At 41.8% G+C, this 15,990-nt stretch overlaps 1 long non-coding RNA gene across 4 annotated transcripts in view; it reads right to left on the bottom strand.

The window, feature by feature from the left end:
- The window catches only part of Gm30504, a 233,251-nt gene that overhangs the window by 201,520 nt on the left and 15,741 nt on the right, over positions 1–15,990 (bottom strand). For all 4 annotated transcript variants that reach the window (XR_870400.2, XR_870401.2, XR_378924.2 and 1 more), the window contains one exon: positions 5,716–5,824. This is a non-coding gene — a long non-coding RNA (predicted gene, 30504). The remainder of the gene's footprint in view (positions 1–5,715; positions 5,825–15,990) is intronic.

Genomic DNA, 15,990 nt, shown 5'->3' with positions numbered 1-15,990 from the left:
CTCGTATTGTTTGCAGTGGGGTCTCAGGCTGACGGCCCCTCTGTTCATTTCCTGATGGCAAGAGGTTACCTCTTAGGTCTTTCTTAGGCCAGCAATCCGTTAACCAATGTTTGCCCTTTTCATAGCGACTACAATAGGCCTGGAAGCCTTTGTGGCTCACAGTAACCAGAACCTGCTTGTTCTCTCTAGAGTACCTTCTATTTCAGGCTCTGAGTCTTTTAGCCTTACAATTTCTTTGGAAATGACCAAATTCACCACAATGAAAACATCGAGCATTTTGATTCCTGATATTTCTAGCTATGATCTGCCTATGATATTTGCATTTACTCCTGAGATCTAATATCAGTTGTTTCCCTTATCTATGAAGCAAAACCAAAACAACCAAAACCCTCTGGGAGCAAGGCAGGATACCTCCCAGTGACAGTAGCTGCCATTTTGCCAATCTTCTTAAGCAACATTGCTAACTCCTCATACTCTGCCATTTCCTCTACATTAGAACCAGAGTTGTCCATTATGCCTCAGCCACGTTGGTTACCACTGTAACTTTAATTTTCTTTAAATCCTATTTTTAATGATGGTTCTTAAACACTTTAACCGCCCTTGTAGCCCACCACCCACCAAAGGTAGTGGGAAAGAAAGGATATGGGGAGTTAACCTGTTTAGAAAGGTTCTTAGGAGCAACTCCCATCTGTGTTGTCCGGAAACTGGCAGTTCAGTTCACAGGTTAGCAGCTCGATCCACTCGCAAACACTTCATGGATACACCACAGTCCAGTTAGGTAGAGTTTGGATAGCAAACAGGAATCAGCAGTGGAGGCGCTACCTAGCAGAGACAGCCAGGCCTCAGCCTCGGCACATGTCAGCAGGAGAGACCCAGAGGAATGTCAAGAGAAGTTCTTGCCTGTGCCTCTTTCAGTGAAGACTTAAGACCCACAAGCATTGCACAGCTAGCTGTACCAGCAAGCCAAGGTCAGCCTCCATCACTATCTGTCAAGTCTGATTTATACCCTCCAAACATCATGCGTTACCTTATCATGGGTCTTACCTTAGTATGCACATCTGTCTCAGCTGACATTACTCTGCAAATCAGCCTGAGTCCACAAAAGCAGCAAGAAACTGCAGCACACCACTAGAAGTTTTTTGATGCATTTCTCTCTATGGAGTCCTGACAGATGCAGGTCAACTATTCAGTGTAAGTAGGACCATACCTGCATGTCATTAGTGAAGAGTCCTTCATCACGTGTCCTTTCACCTGCTTGCTTTAGCAGAACATACTTTCACCTGTGTCTGCTTCAGCAAACATTCCTTCATGAGTCTGTCTTAGTCGTTCACCTGCATCCACTTCAGGGAAACACTCCTTCACGTGTCTGCCCTAGCAAAACACCTTCCAACTGACTTTCCAAAGAACCCTTAAGTTTCCACTTCAGAAGCCAGTCCCAAGATGGAGTAGGTTTGGTGTCTTACATTCATCGTAACCCTCACAGAACTGAACATGAGACCATCCTTGTCCAAAGAGCCAACTCAGAAAAGGCACAGTCCTTAGAAATTTCCCATCTCATTTGCTACTCAGTGGCTAGCATCTGTTATTTAGTAGGTAATGTTTTCAGGGTCCCATCTCCCTTTTCACCTTTCTTTTATCTTTGTAGCTGTTAAGAGCCTTTCCCTCTTTCCATCGTAGATACTGGTCTCAGATTTAAACACTCAACTGTCTGAAAAATGCCTTCACTTAAGGCATAGGCTAGTCTTCCAACACATATGTGTGTATACATGCACTTGTACACACACCACACACACATACCACACAAACACACACACACACACACACACACACACACACACACACACACACACACACACCCCTTACTGGCAAGTTTGCTCTTGTGTAGGCAAAAATAAGCATTTATTTCAACATTAAGTTGGAGCAGCACCTAATAACAACTTTCAAAGGCTCTTCCTAAAAACTCTTGATGCATTAATACTTGCCAGAGCATTCTATCACTCAGAGTAGGAGCTGGCATTCAATCCACCCATGGCCTGTTTGGCTACCCAGTCTGTGGAATGGGTGTTCACTAAGTCCACAATAATGTCTGGTGAGCTTTCTTATCAAATGGAAAAATTTCAAAATTATTAACAAGTTATTTGACATTTCTTACCAATATTCAATATATATAAACTGCAGCTACATTTTCTTATTTCTCCTCTTTAAAATGTATTTTCCAATTCTGAAGTGAATCTTTACTAAACGAATTACTTTAAGAATGATTTAAAATGTCTGAAACAATTACTTGCTTTTCTGTAGAACTCATAAAAAAAGGAGCAGAAGACTCCCAATAATGTAGGCTAATTTGCCAATAAATCTCCTTAAATAAAAGGGAGGTGACTCAATGGTTAAGAGCATTTGCTGCTCTTGCAGAGGACCCGGGTTTGGCTACCCTCACCAGCAATCAGGATGCTCAGAACTATCTATAACTCCATTTCCAGGTGATCTGATGCCCCCTCTGTCCTCTCTGGGAACTGTACACATATGGCACTTGCAAATAAACAGACACACAAACACATAAATACAAATAAATTTAAAATTAAAATGAATACATTCCTAATGTGTTTATAACCATCTTATAGCTGAAAGATATTATAGGTGGACTCTTGAAATTCTGGCTGGATGATCTGTAAATGAGGACTTCAAATGTCTTACTTTAGTTTCCTGTAGCTATTCATAAGCTCAGCTTAAACTGTATGATAAATAGAGATAATCATTCAATAACATGCTAAAATATCTTTATGTTTTGATGTTGGATAGAAAGGGCTTTAAACATAAGCTCAGAGTTTAAACTCTCACCCGTGGCTCTCGGTGTAATGTAAATTGACCTGTGGTTTGCAGCATATGTGTGGCTGTATGCAGAGTTCACTAAGCACTCATTGCCACTCAAGAAAGATTTGGGATGTAAGCAGTGCACACGGGTGGTGTTTTGTCCCAATGACTCAAACTTTTGGCAAACCCATGGTGCAGACAGTGACTAGCTGGTTTCATTAATCATATAAGCAACTTCGAGGACAGTGCAGCATGTTACAAAGATAAGCACTTGAAGGAAAGACCATCAAAATCCAGACAAACACAGTCTGTTGTCCTCTCTACCAGGAGTCACGCCATCCTTTGTAACATGTTTGTCTCCTCTCCTCTCCCCACCCCAAGCTGCATTCCTCACTGCTGTGGCTTGCACTGTCTTCACTGAAGACCCCAAATGTCCCACTGCATGATGTCCTTCTGACCCACCTTCTGAATCCCTCCATTCCATACTGTGGAGCACAGAATGTGTTTTGCCCACTTTGCTTTTTCAGTACAGCTTTGGACCCCTAGCAAATACAGACTTTGGACCTCTGGCAGAATACAGACTGTCATGAATTCTTTTCTACTCCCCTTAATGATGAAAGGTAATTTCTCTCCAATTGAAGGTGTATTTGCCTCATAGATTTCTATGAGTAATGGACTACAACAGTAGAACCAGAAGAAGAGCTTCCATAATTGGAGAGAAGACATCTGTTGGCTTCCTCCTGAGTCTTTCAAAACAAATCTTGCCAAACAAGCTGCCATGGTAAGCATCTCCCATATACCAAACCCAAACACTGATGTGGATCCTGGGAAGTGCTTGCTGGCTGGAGCCTAATATGGCTGTCTCCTGAAAGGCTCTGCAGAGCCTTATAAATACAGAGGCAGATGCTCTCAGCCAACCATTGAACTGAGCGCAGGGTCCCTAATAGAGGAGTTAGAGAAATGACTGAAGGAGCTGAAGGGGTTTGCAACTCCATAGGAAGAAGAACAATATCAACTAACCAGGCCCCCGAGAACTCCCAGGAACTAAAGTACCAACCAAAGAGTACACATGGAGGGACCCATGGCTCTAGCTGCATATGTAGCCGAGGATAGGTTTGTTGGGCATCAATTGGAGGAGAGGCCTTTGGTTCTGTGAAGGCTCAATGCTCTAGCGTAGGGGGATGGGAGGGCAGGAAGGCAGGGGTGGGGGAGCACCCTCATAGAAGCAGGGGGAGGGGGATGGGATAGGGAGGTTTTTTTTGGGGGGGTCAGAAAAAGAGGATAACATTTCAAATGTTAATAAAGAAAACATCCAATAAAAAATTAAAAAAAAAATAAATGTATACATCTATAGGAAAAATTAAATACCAAATGAAGAAGCTGCTTGACCATGTTGCTTTCCAGCATCCCTGTCATGGTCACAGACATAATAAAAATATCTTGGACCCTCCAGACAAGACCAGACATCAGCTAAACAGCTCAAATTATCTGTAATGAAAGTCAACTGCAACAGAATTATCCATGTGAGCACTGGCAAACCTCTCCGACAAAAGTACCAGGCGATTTAAGTAAACGGCTGTTTAAGCCACATTTAAGTTTGAATGTCATTTGTTATGTAGCAGTAGATTACTGGAAGACCTGTGTTCCAATCAGCAATAACTCAAAGGGACAGAAAGAGAGCGACCTAAGACCACTGTGACAAGGACAGTGGATGTTTCCTTAGGGATATATATATATATATATATATATATCCACAGTAGTTAAGACACAGTGATTGCATTCAATTGAGAAATATATATATACATTTATATATATATATATATATATATATATATATATATATATATATGATATTGATGCTCATCATAGCTCAGTCAGGGAGCTGAGGCAGGGGGATGAGAAGTTTGAGGTCAGCCTGGGCTTCACAGTGGTTGCAGGCCTTTGGATTACATAGTTAAGACCGTATCTTAAGAGACACAGAGGCATAGAGTGCAGTGCATCAGGAAATCAAGAATCATAATTAAATCCCTAGCTTAGCTGCTGGCCTTCATTTCTCTGGAGAAATATGACAAATAAGAACTGGATTGAGTTACAGTAGACTGATCGGATTTAGATTTAAAGTGCATAGATGATACAGGAGCCTACTGACGTCACTGGCTGGGTTACAGCTTGCAACGGTATCATGTTGGGTAAAGGCCGATCATAGTCCAACAGAACTTGTACTTGCTTAAGGACAATTATCTAAGACAGTCTTTGTCCATCTCATATTTTTATGGCTAACTAAAGCAAAGAAATCAATAAACTTAGAGATGCCTCAGTGTTTTCGAATGGCCACTTAGATGTGTTTTGCTGAGTTACTTGAGAGTGACACATATGTATGTCAAATCTGTTATGTGGACTTGATCTTTTGGAAAAAAAAAACAGCTAAAGTCTTAGTTAAAAACCAAAGACATAACTAATTAGAAGCAATCACATGATGCAAATAAATTTCTCAATTGAATGCAATCACTGTGTCTTAACTACTGTGAGTTTAAGCCTTCGATCCATATATATTTGTAATTGATGAGAAGGAGAAAATCAGGACAAGCCCTGTTCAGTTTTCTGTCAATATGATCACACATTTCAGTTATGTGGAAGAGACCAGGCATTGGCCCCTGGTGTTCATCCTCCCCTAGGGCAGCCACTCATTGCTTTTCTAAAACTAGTATTTTCCTTCAGAATACCCTCTTGTGTCGCCTCCTTGTGACTTGTGTGGAAATAAGACTCAACTCTAAGCATGGACTTTAATGAATGAAAAAATTCAATTCATTAACAGGAAGGCTTGCTAAAAGATGTGTAAATAATCAAGACACAAACACAAAAGTATGTTCTGTGAATCCAGGAAAAAGAAGCAAATAACTCTACCTCTGGCATTGAGATGCTCTGAATGGTCCTTCTTCTGGCTGTCAGATTGGAGGTCTGAAATTCCAGGCATCTTTTGCTACCAGGTGTGGGTGTCACGAGCCTGCAGGTCCTGTAAGGAAGAAGGATGGTTAGATCATGGAGACAGGCACAAAATGGGACCCTGGCAACAAAGCCCTCACCTCAGAAACACATTTGGCCTCTGCAATTTTATGAACCAATAAGTTTCTTTATTACAAATATGGCATCTATTTGGTTTAGGATGTGCAACTCTGTGCTTAGCTACTATAAGAGTCTTGGTCTGTAAGAGCCTTTAAATGATGTGGAAGCAAACTCAAAGTTCCGGAGAGCAAGAATTTTGTCTGTCGTGTTCTTTGCTGAATCCCATCACCCTAGTGAGCAATAACAGTCAATGCTCTGTAAACAGTTGTTGATGAAATGTGCAAGCTGAGCGCAACCTTCCAGATGAGAGTGGTTAGTGACATATGGCGGAGAAGAACACGGTCCATATTCCTAGAGAACACGCAAAACTGAAAACATCTAAACATGGTTAGATATGTCTGGAAAACAACAATGAGAAGTGAAAGGGTTAGTGTGGTTCAGATAGCTGTGTATTAGAACTGGCTTCCGCAGGCTTCGAAGCACCTACTGTGGGCATGCCTTCTCTGTTCTTCATCCAATGACTTCACATTGCTAACATGACTGGTCACCGCAGGGTGGTTTGTACCCTGAAAAACAGCAAGCATTGCAAATGAAAGTGTTTTATTCTCCTCCACACATATTCAGAGAGTATTCGTTCTTCAAAAAAAAAAAAAAAAAAAGGAAAAAAAAAGAAGGAATGAAAAAGATGGAAAACAGAAAAAAATTTTAATGTAGTCAGTATTTATATTCAGCTCTCAAACCTATAAAATGAGCTTGAACATCTTCTAGTCTGACAATCAAATCTTACAGAAGAGAAGGCTGCATCTCGGGCTCGCTAAACGAGTGAGCTTGGAGCATACCCAAGGAGTCTCATTCTCAGGATCCAAAGAATACAGCTGTATCTCATTTGAAGGGTGGAAAATAATCCAAGAGCAGGGGCCAGTAGTGAGCTGGTGAGGTGATGAGCCTGTGGTAGGGAAAATGTGCCCAACAGATTATTTAAAACTGGCATTCATTCTAGGGGAAGATCTTGCTAGTGAGACGCCACAATAGTACCCTATGCACTCAGCCAGACTGCCCCAGGCTGGCTTTCTGTGTAGGACCTGAAGGTGATGCTACAGCCAGGCTCTCTGTCATTGATGGGTGAGGGAAGAAACCCTAAAAAATTCTATTCAAATTTTTGGTCAAAATAGGCAAAGGAATAAAGGGTATATGTCTATTTGCATTCACTTGATTTTAGACCCAATATTATAAAATCATCCCAACTTCTATAGAGAGGTTAGGAGTCTCTGAGAGCTAAGAGAAAGAAAAGATGAAAATAGCCATGGGGCCTGTTTATTGTCCCTGTGTGCATATGTGTGGCTTGATCATTGCCCTGGTGTGGACATGCAGATTGGCCACATCTTCCCGAAGCCCCTGTATTTACCCTTCCCTTCTCATCCCATCTATTACTGCCTATTACTTGAAAATATCTAACTAGAATATATGTAGCCAAATATAGGAAATCAAGAAGGCAAAAGTGAACATGGCCCCAACACTGTAACATTCAGACGTCTAGCCTTTAGATAACAGCAAACTGCTTCTTGGTCAAAGAACCCTTGGGGACCTATTTCTTGAACTCCTGTATCTCACCAATGCTTTTCAGGGGGGGGGGGCACTATTGGCCTTTCAGAAGAGACAACTTTGTTGTGTTAGCTTGTCCCATGCATTGTATATTTTAGCATGTCTATTCCTAGAAAAGCAAGCACTGTTAGCAAGTCAAGTCCTTTACAAACCAAAAATATCCCAGAGATACTCTCAATTGCCCATACAGAGTTGGTTTTCACTTGGTTGCAGATATCTGACAATGAGGAATAGACTCCTCCACGTTACAGGTAAGAAATTCTTATCTGGGACACTTGACTCCATTTCTAATGAAGACACTTAGAAGCAGTGAAGCCAGGTCTGCTGCATATATATAGGCCCAAGGTCCTTTCTAGCATCCAACTAATGGCATCATAAAAGGGAAAGGAAAGATTGTAAGAGCCAGAGAACCAGAAAGTCTGCTGTAAGATTGTCTCTAGAAATGACAGGAAAACTACACTCTCAAGACAACAATGGTATGGCTGTCCAAATGAGACCTGAGTAACAGCATTAAAAACAACAAAACAAGCCAACATGCTAAAGTGGAAGGAGGGAAAGTTCACTGGGCCCATGCACAGACAAAAATCATTGCAATGAATGGGATTTCTGAGAGCAGGAGAATTAGCTTCTTTTAGAGATGAGTACCCTGTGTGTGTGTGTGTGTGTGTGTGTGTGTGTGTATGTCTGTGTGTGGTGTGTATGTATGTCTCTGTGGTGTGGGGGGGGGCATTAATTTGAGAGGAAGTGATAGAGGGACATGGGTTGAGTTGGAACAGGGTGAGTAAGAGGGGTTGAAGGAGGGAAGAGAAGGGGTGGGGCGATATAATTATATGTTAATCTAAAATGTTTAGTAACAATATGTCAGTCTTTAAGCTCCATTTTGAACCTTTCAGTATCACTGATGAAGTAGTGACAGTCTTCTCTAATGAAGATGCTGTGTCTGGTAGGACACACACAGAAAGAGAGAGAGGGAGAGAGAGAGAGAGAATATTCTTTTGAACTCTGTTTTGAATTAGCATCTTCTAATTTCAATTTTCCTAGTGGCCTTCTGGTTATTTTTCTTTATATTGATTGCTAAAAAGGGTTTTCCTTATTTTTATTAATTACAGCATTTGTTTACTTCAAATCCAATACCCAGTTTCCCCTCCATCCTCTCTTTCCAGCCCTCCCCATCACCCCTCCTTCACTTCTCCTCAGAAGAGGGGAGGCTTCCCACGGATATCAAACAGCCTTGGCCATATCGAGTTGCAGTAAGACCGAGCACATCTTCCATTGAGGCTAGACAAAGCAGCCCAGTTAGGGGAAAGGGATCCAGAAGCAGGCAACATAGTCAGAGACCCCTGCTCCTGTCTCAGGAGTCCCACGTGAAGATCCAACTGCACAGCTGTTACGTATGTGCAGAGGGCCTAGGTCTGAATGCTTTCTGGTTAGGGGTCCAGTCTCTGTGAGCTCCTATGGCCCCAGGTTAGTTGATTCTGTAAGTTTTCTTGTGTCCTTGACTCCTCTGGCTCCTTCAGTTCTTCCTCCCCTTCTTCCACAGGATCCCTCAAGCTCTGCTTAATGTTTGCCTGTGGGTCGCTGCATCAGTTTCCATCCATTGCTGGGTGAAGCCTCTCTGATGACAGTTATGCTAGGCTCCTGTCTGAAACTATAGGATAATATCATTAATAATGTCAAGACTGGGCTTCCCTCTCATGGCATGGCTCTCAAGCTGGGCCACTCATTGCTTGACACTTCCCTCAAATTCTGCTCCATCTTTACCTCGACATATCCTGTAGGCGGTGTTTTTTAGTTGGGTTGCTGTCCCAATCCCTCCATTGGAACTCTTGCCTGGCTACAAGAGCCAGGCAGTTTGGGCTTCATGTCCCGCATTACTAGGAGTCTTAGAATGGAAAGAGAGACAACTGGGAGAGATTGTGGAGGTGGGAGTGTGCATCTCTGGGATAAACTAGAAACCTAGGACAATAGAAACTCCCAGGAATCTATAAGGATGACCCTAGTTGGAAGCTAAAGGGTCATCATGTAAAACAAATAAAATTAAAAGCATTAAATATGTATACATTATATGTATAATGTTATATATATCATTATGTGTATATATGTTACATATATGCATATGTGTATACATATGCATAAACTTGTATACTATGCTTATAAAATGTAGATAAGAAGCCAAACATGCCATTTAAAATGTCCAGAAATGTTTGTGCAATGTCCAAAGTTGACTACAATGTAGAAAACAATTCTGTCATAATTTAATAAGTACAAGCATGTAATGTGCTACTTAGTTGGCATGGTGGAATGGGGAGTCTTAGAAAAGGAATTATATCCATCAGATTGGCCTCTGGACATGTCTGAGGGGGATTTTCTAGCTTAACGATTGATGTTGGGAGTCCAGACCACTGTGGATGGTGACACGCTTGGGCAAGTGTCCTGGGCAAGTAAATAGGCTGAGCAAACCATCAGAAGCAAGCCAGTAAAAAGTGCCTCTGCATGGGTTCTGCTCTAAGCACCTGCCTTGAGTTCCTGCCTTGGCTTTCTTCAATACTAAACTGATTTACAGGATACAATGATGGCTCCTCCTCCCAAGTCGCTTTTCCTTATAGTGCGTTTAATCACAGCCACACGAAGCTAACTAGAAGAGTTTTGGACAATTAGAGGTTCTGTATGTTTCTCAGTTGGATCTTCCATAGTCAGAAACTAACCTTATATAATAATTTTGTTAAGTGGAGGAACATATAATGATAATTAATGGCATAGTCGGTGCGTCAAAGTACATGTTAAGAAACAAATAAATTGAAATGAGTTTTCAAAATTTCAGATCCCTGACACTGATATGTGACCAACTGCGTCAAAATCTCTCAGAGGAGTTGCTTTCGTTTGCATTGTATAACCTTCCTAGCTGATTAAAATCTGAGAGCTACTCAGTTATATATTACTGTGACAAAAACACAACTTCAGTTCCATGCCCTGAATTCGCCTCTTCTCCATTCCCAAAGGGAACAGTTTGTTTGTTTGTTTGTTTGTTTGTTTGTTTTTTCCTGCGAAACGTTTTACATTACTGTTAGAAGTGTCTGCTTCAGTTCCAGACAGTTTGCAGGACGGTGCTGAGTCTGAATCCTGAAGAATGAATGTTACATAATCTACTCTGATTACATTCTCGTGTGTTTGTCAAGGTCCAGTTTCACTTACTTACATCTAAAGCTCTCCTAACAAAGCACACAGGATTGCCTGTCCTTCTGTGAACTGCTCGGATTCACATTCTGAATAATCAAATAGCCACGTGAGTGATGTAGCCGGTCCAAAAAGACCTAGGAAACACGACAGGGTTCAGAAGGAAAAAAGCAAACTCACTGGAAAAGAACACTGAAGAAGCCGACTTGACATCTGCAGATAAAACGCACAGTGGAAATTGATGAACGACTTTGCATACTCTAGAGAGAAATCCAAATTGGTCCCAAATTATGAGTTATAGTCAGACTGCAAGGTGCCATTTGCTATTTGATAATGCAGACTAGCATTATTTTATAATGGGTGACCACTCAGGGCCAAGACAGAGTTAGTGTTTCTTTGAAAACATTTGATGAGGAAATGTGGGGCAATTCCAGGAAGGCTTGCTTTGAAGGACAACTTATTTTAAGCATCTTCTAAAATCTTTTATCCGTTTGTAGGAACACAAAGTAGCATAAGTTATGCACTAAGTGATTTCTGCCCTTAATTATGAAACAAAAGAGAGTGTTCCAGAAGTTGGTATCTATATTTTCTTGAGTGTATCTCTGTCAGGTGGAGGAGCAGAGCATCCCTTATCTCTCAGAGAAGCTTCTTGCAGTAGTAGATGATAAGTAACACACAGACCCACAACTGTGAAATGCAGACCCCGAGAGACCTCACAGTCCACAGCTCCGTATAGAATGTTTTCATCAAAGCCCCTTCTTCAAAGCTCAGGGATCTACTTTGAAGAGGAGGCAGGAACACTACAAGCGCTGGAGATGGCGGAAGCAGTGCCTTCCAGACGCAACAGGACTGATACACATACGAACACACACTGGTTGTGATAGGACCTGTAAGACCTGCACAGGTTCAAAGCAGACAAAATCCCAGCACCGAGAAGGGAAGCATACAGAAAATCCCACCCCTAACCAAGAAGCTGTTTGCAATGGGTACCTGCTGGAAGAGGGAAGATCAGTTTTCACCAATGGAGCATAACTGTGTATATCAATCAAACTCAGGGCAAGCCATGCCCAGGAATAGTTGGCTAATACAAAACAGACACACACACCACACACACACCACACACACATACACAGACACACTACATACAACACACACACATACACACACACACACACACACACACACACACTACCCACAGAAACACACACCAACACACACACACAGACACATCCACACACAAACTCACACACATATACACAACACCCGGAGACACAGACAAACTTTATGTGTAGTTTTTGTGCTTTTGGTTTTTTTTTCCCAATATATAGTTTATTTGTTTTGATTTTTCTTTTCTTTCCTTTTTTTTTTAAAAGAAAATATATGAAATTGAATGTGTTTGGAGGTGGGGGGACCTGGAAGGGGGTGAGAAGGAGAAATAATATGACCAAAAATATCAAATGAACAAAATTGTAATCAAATATAAATGATAAATAAAATGAAAAGGTGTGTCCATCTTCAGTCAATGCTCAGTTTGCTAGGTGGCAAATGTTTCTGAGGCCAAGTGTATAAAATGCCTGTGCCCTCCTTGTCTTACCGAGTCCTTAATTCATGAAGCTACTTCTGAAGTAGCAGCAGCAGATATGCAGACAGACACCAGGACAAGTGTGTATGCAAGCAGCTTAGGCCGATTCCTGCAGCAGAAGCAGCTGGAGAAGGAGGAGCCAGCAATGCTGAGAGAAAAGCCAAGCAGCTAGACTCCAGCCACCCCTTTGGTGACTTTCCCCTTCCTAGCATGGTTTCCTTGTTTCCTGATGCAATCGGCTGTCTGCATCAAGGGTTTCACATCCTCAGGATATGAGGAAGAAATAAAATCACGTCTTTACTGAACATGTCCAGACTTTATTTTTTTTGGCAAACAACACAGTGTGATACTTATAGCACAGTATAGTACTTATTTACATTGTGTTCAGTACTACCTGCAAGCAAGAGATTACTTACGCAATACAGTAGTAGGTTATATTTAAGAACCATTCACTTAAAGGATTTGAGCGCCTACAGATCTTGTTATCAGCAGTGTGTCCTAGAGAGATATCTCCAGGGATGCCAAGGAACAAATGGATTTATGGATTTATTAATAGATATGGGTAGACAAACAAGGGGCAGCCTTCAGGGCTAGAGTACCGAGCTATCAATTAAGCTTTACATGGTATGACTCAGTGGTAGAGTGCTTGCCTAATATCCATAAGAGCCTGATCTATCACACACACACACACACACACACACACACACACACACACTACATACATAAACACAGAGATACACACACTAAAAACACACATACACACTCACATTTGTCACTCACACACCACACCACACACACACACACACAGAGAAACACACACCCCCCAAACACACACATACACACACACCACATGCACACACACACACACACACACACACACACACATGACTCATACACATGCATACCACATACTCATATCCACACACAACACACACAAATACACCAAACATTCACACACACAGACACAGATATACACCAAACATACACACACACAGACACACATATACACCACATACACACACTCACACACACGCATAGTTGAGGGGGGTGGAATAAAGCCAATTAAAATCTTCAACCCAAATTGTAATTTTTGTCTTTTGGTATAATAACATAGAAAGGTTAGGATGCAATATTTTAATAAAAGTTATATGAATATGAACTAATTTAAATTATTTATTTATTCATATGGTGCTGAGATTAAACTCACAGTCTCCAGCATGTTTGGCAAGTGCTGTACTATTAAATCTCCTTCCAAGCCATAGTATCTCTTTCCTGAATGACCCAAGATAAATATGAACGGTTTCAAACCACAGCTGACCTCAGGTAGTTGAAACTGTAAGGGGGAACTTTTAGAATAATGAATTAGCACTGCAAACCCCTGGGAAAGCTCTTCCCCAGTCAGTGCATTTTGGCTCTCATATTTTAAAAATTGTTTCAAAATATTCTCAATCATTAAATACTTATCAAGAATAATCATAATAGCAACCAGTTCCTTGGTGGTGATAGGTGCCAGCAAAATGCTATATCTAAACACATCTCCTTGGCATACGGGTTATTGTGACCTGAAGGTCACAGAGACAGTGGATACCCAGGAGGTCCGTTCACCTCCAACCTTCCCTTTTCCCCTTCCATTCAGAACCAGTGGTTTGCTTGTTCTTTCATCCTAAGGTGGAACACAATCTTCAATCTTCTAGTCCCCTACCTCCCTAACAACTCCCATTTCTTTGTGACACCCATACGTGTAATAAATAGGTAAACCATTTTCCTCTTTTTTCTTTTGTTTTGCGTGTGGTTGTGCTGGCTAGTTTCATGTCAAACTGACACTGGCTGTGCTCATCCAACAGGAAGGATTCCCCAGTTTGCCTCCACGAGGCTGGGCCATCGGCAAGCCTGTAGAACATTTCCTTAGTTAGTGACTGACATGAGTGCTGAGTTCACTGTGGGTGGTAGGTCCCTCGAGGCTGGTGGTCCTGGGTGCTATAAGAAAGCAGGCTGACTTAGTCCATGGTCTAACATCAGCTCCTGCCTCCAGTCTGAGTTCCTACGTTGGCTTCCCTAAATAAACAGGGACTCAGAAACAGTAAGCCAAACAACCCTTTCCTCCCCAAGTTGCTTTGGTCATGGTGTTTCATTACAGCAATAGTGATCTTAAGACAGTGGTTCAGATATGGGTACACATCTGTAGTGTGCACTGCATATGTAGCAGAAGATGGCCTAGTCGGCCATCATTGGGAAGAGAGCCCCCTTGGTCTTGCAAACTTTATATGCCCCAATACAGGGGAATGCCAGGGCCAAGAAGTGGAAGTGGGTGGGTAGGGGAGCGGGTGGGGGGAGGATATGGGGGACTTTCTGGATAGCACTTGAAATGTAAATGAAGAAAATACCTAATAAAAAATTGGGAAAAAAAAGAGTGTACATTCACCCCCACCTATCTATCTATCTATCTATCTGTCTGTCTGTCTGTCTGTCTGTCTATCTATCTATCTATCTATCTAACTATCTCCTTCTTCCTCCATCTACCCCTCCCTCCTTCCCCAACCCCCACCCCATGTGTGTATATGTGTTTGTGGGAAGCCAGAAGCTGATAGTAATTGTCTTTCTCTATTACTTCCATATTTTTTAAGACTAGAATTCTTCTTTAAACCTAGCACTCACAGACTGGTTAGCCTGGTTGGCTAAACAAAACCTGGGAATCTGCGTGCAACTGAGCCTGGGAACCTGCATACTTCTGCACTCCCAGCATGGGGCTTCCAGATGGTGACCACCACACTTTCTAGCCTGGGCCCTGGACCCTGGGCCCTGGGGATAGGAACTCAGGCTCTCCTGCTTTGTGGGGCAAGAGCTTTACCCACTGTATCATCTCCCAAGTCACTGGCTGTTCCTTTTGTTAATGTGCCTTTTGTCCATTACATTTCTAGGGCCCAAGCTGGAGACTTAGGAATGAACAGAGAAAATCCCCCTTAAGTATGTTATGGGAATATATATATATATATCTGTATATATATATACAGATATATGTGTATGTATATATATATGTGTGTATGTATATATATATATACATATGCATATATATATGGAATATTATTAGAAGAAAAGGCCTAGTTAATGAAGATGGGTGTCTTAGTCAGGGTTTCTATTCCTGCACAAACATCATGACCAAGAAGCAAGTTGGGGAGGAAAGGGTTTATTCAGCTTACACTTCCATACTGCTGTTCATCACCAAGGAAGTCAGGACTGGAACTCAAGCAGGTCAGGAAGCAGGAGCTGATGCAGAGGCCATGGAGGGATGTTCTTTACTGGCTTGCCTCACCTGGCTTGCTCAGCCTGCTCTCTTATAGAACCAAGACTACCAGCCCTGAGATGGTCCCACCCACAAGGGGCCTTTCCCCCTTGATCACTAATTGAGAAAATGCCTTACTACAGTTGGATCTCATGGAGGCATTTCCTCAACTGAAGCTCCTTTCTCTGTGATAACTCCAGCTGTGTCAAGTTGACACTAAACTAGCCAGTACAATGGGTATAAAGATTCCTGTTATGTAAATTATCTGGACTGATAAGGTATAGAGTTAACTCTAATGAGAAAGACTTATCCTGGCCTTTAACTCTACCAGTTGTTGGTGATTATTAACGCAGGTGGATTAAAAGTTCAAAGATAGCCTGCACTCTACAGTAAAATCCTGTCTCAAAACACAGAAAGAAAAAGAAAGACTCATGTTTCTAGTAAGAAGGCGCTGTCAGAAGTTTTTTTTCTTGTTTCT

The sequence above is a fragment of the Mus musculus genome, chromosome 8 (assembly GCF_000001635.26).
Source record: "Mus musculus strain C57BL/6J chromosome 8, GRCm38.p6 C57BL/6J".
Taxonomy (NCBI): domain Eukaryota; kingdom Metazoa; phylum Chordata; class Mammalia; order Rodentia; family Muridae; genus Mus; species Mus musculus.
This window is presented reverse-complemented; position numbering and strand designations above follow the sequence as displayed.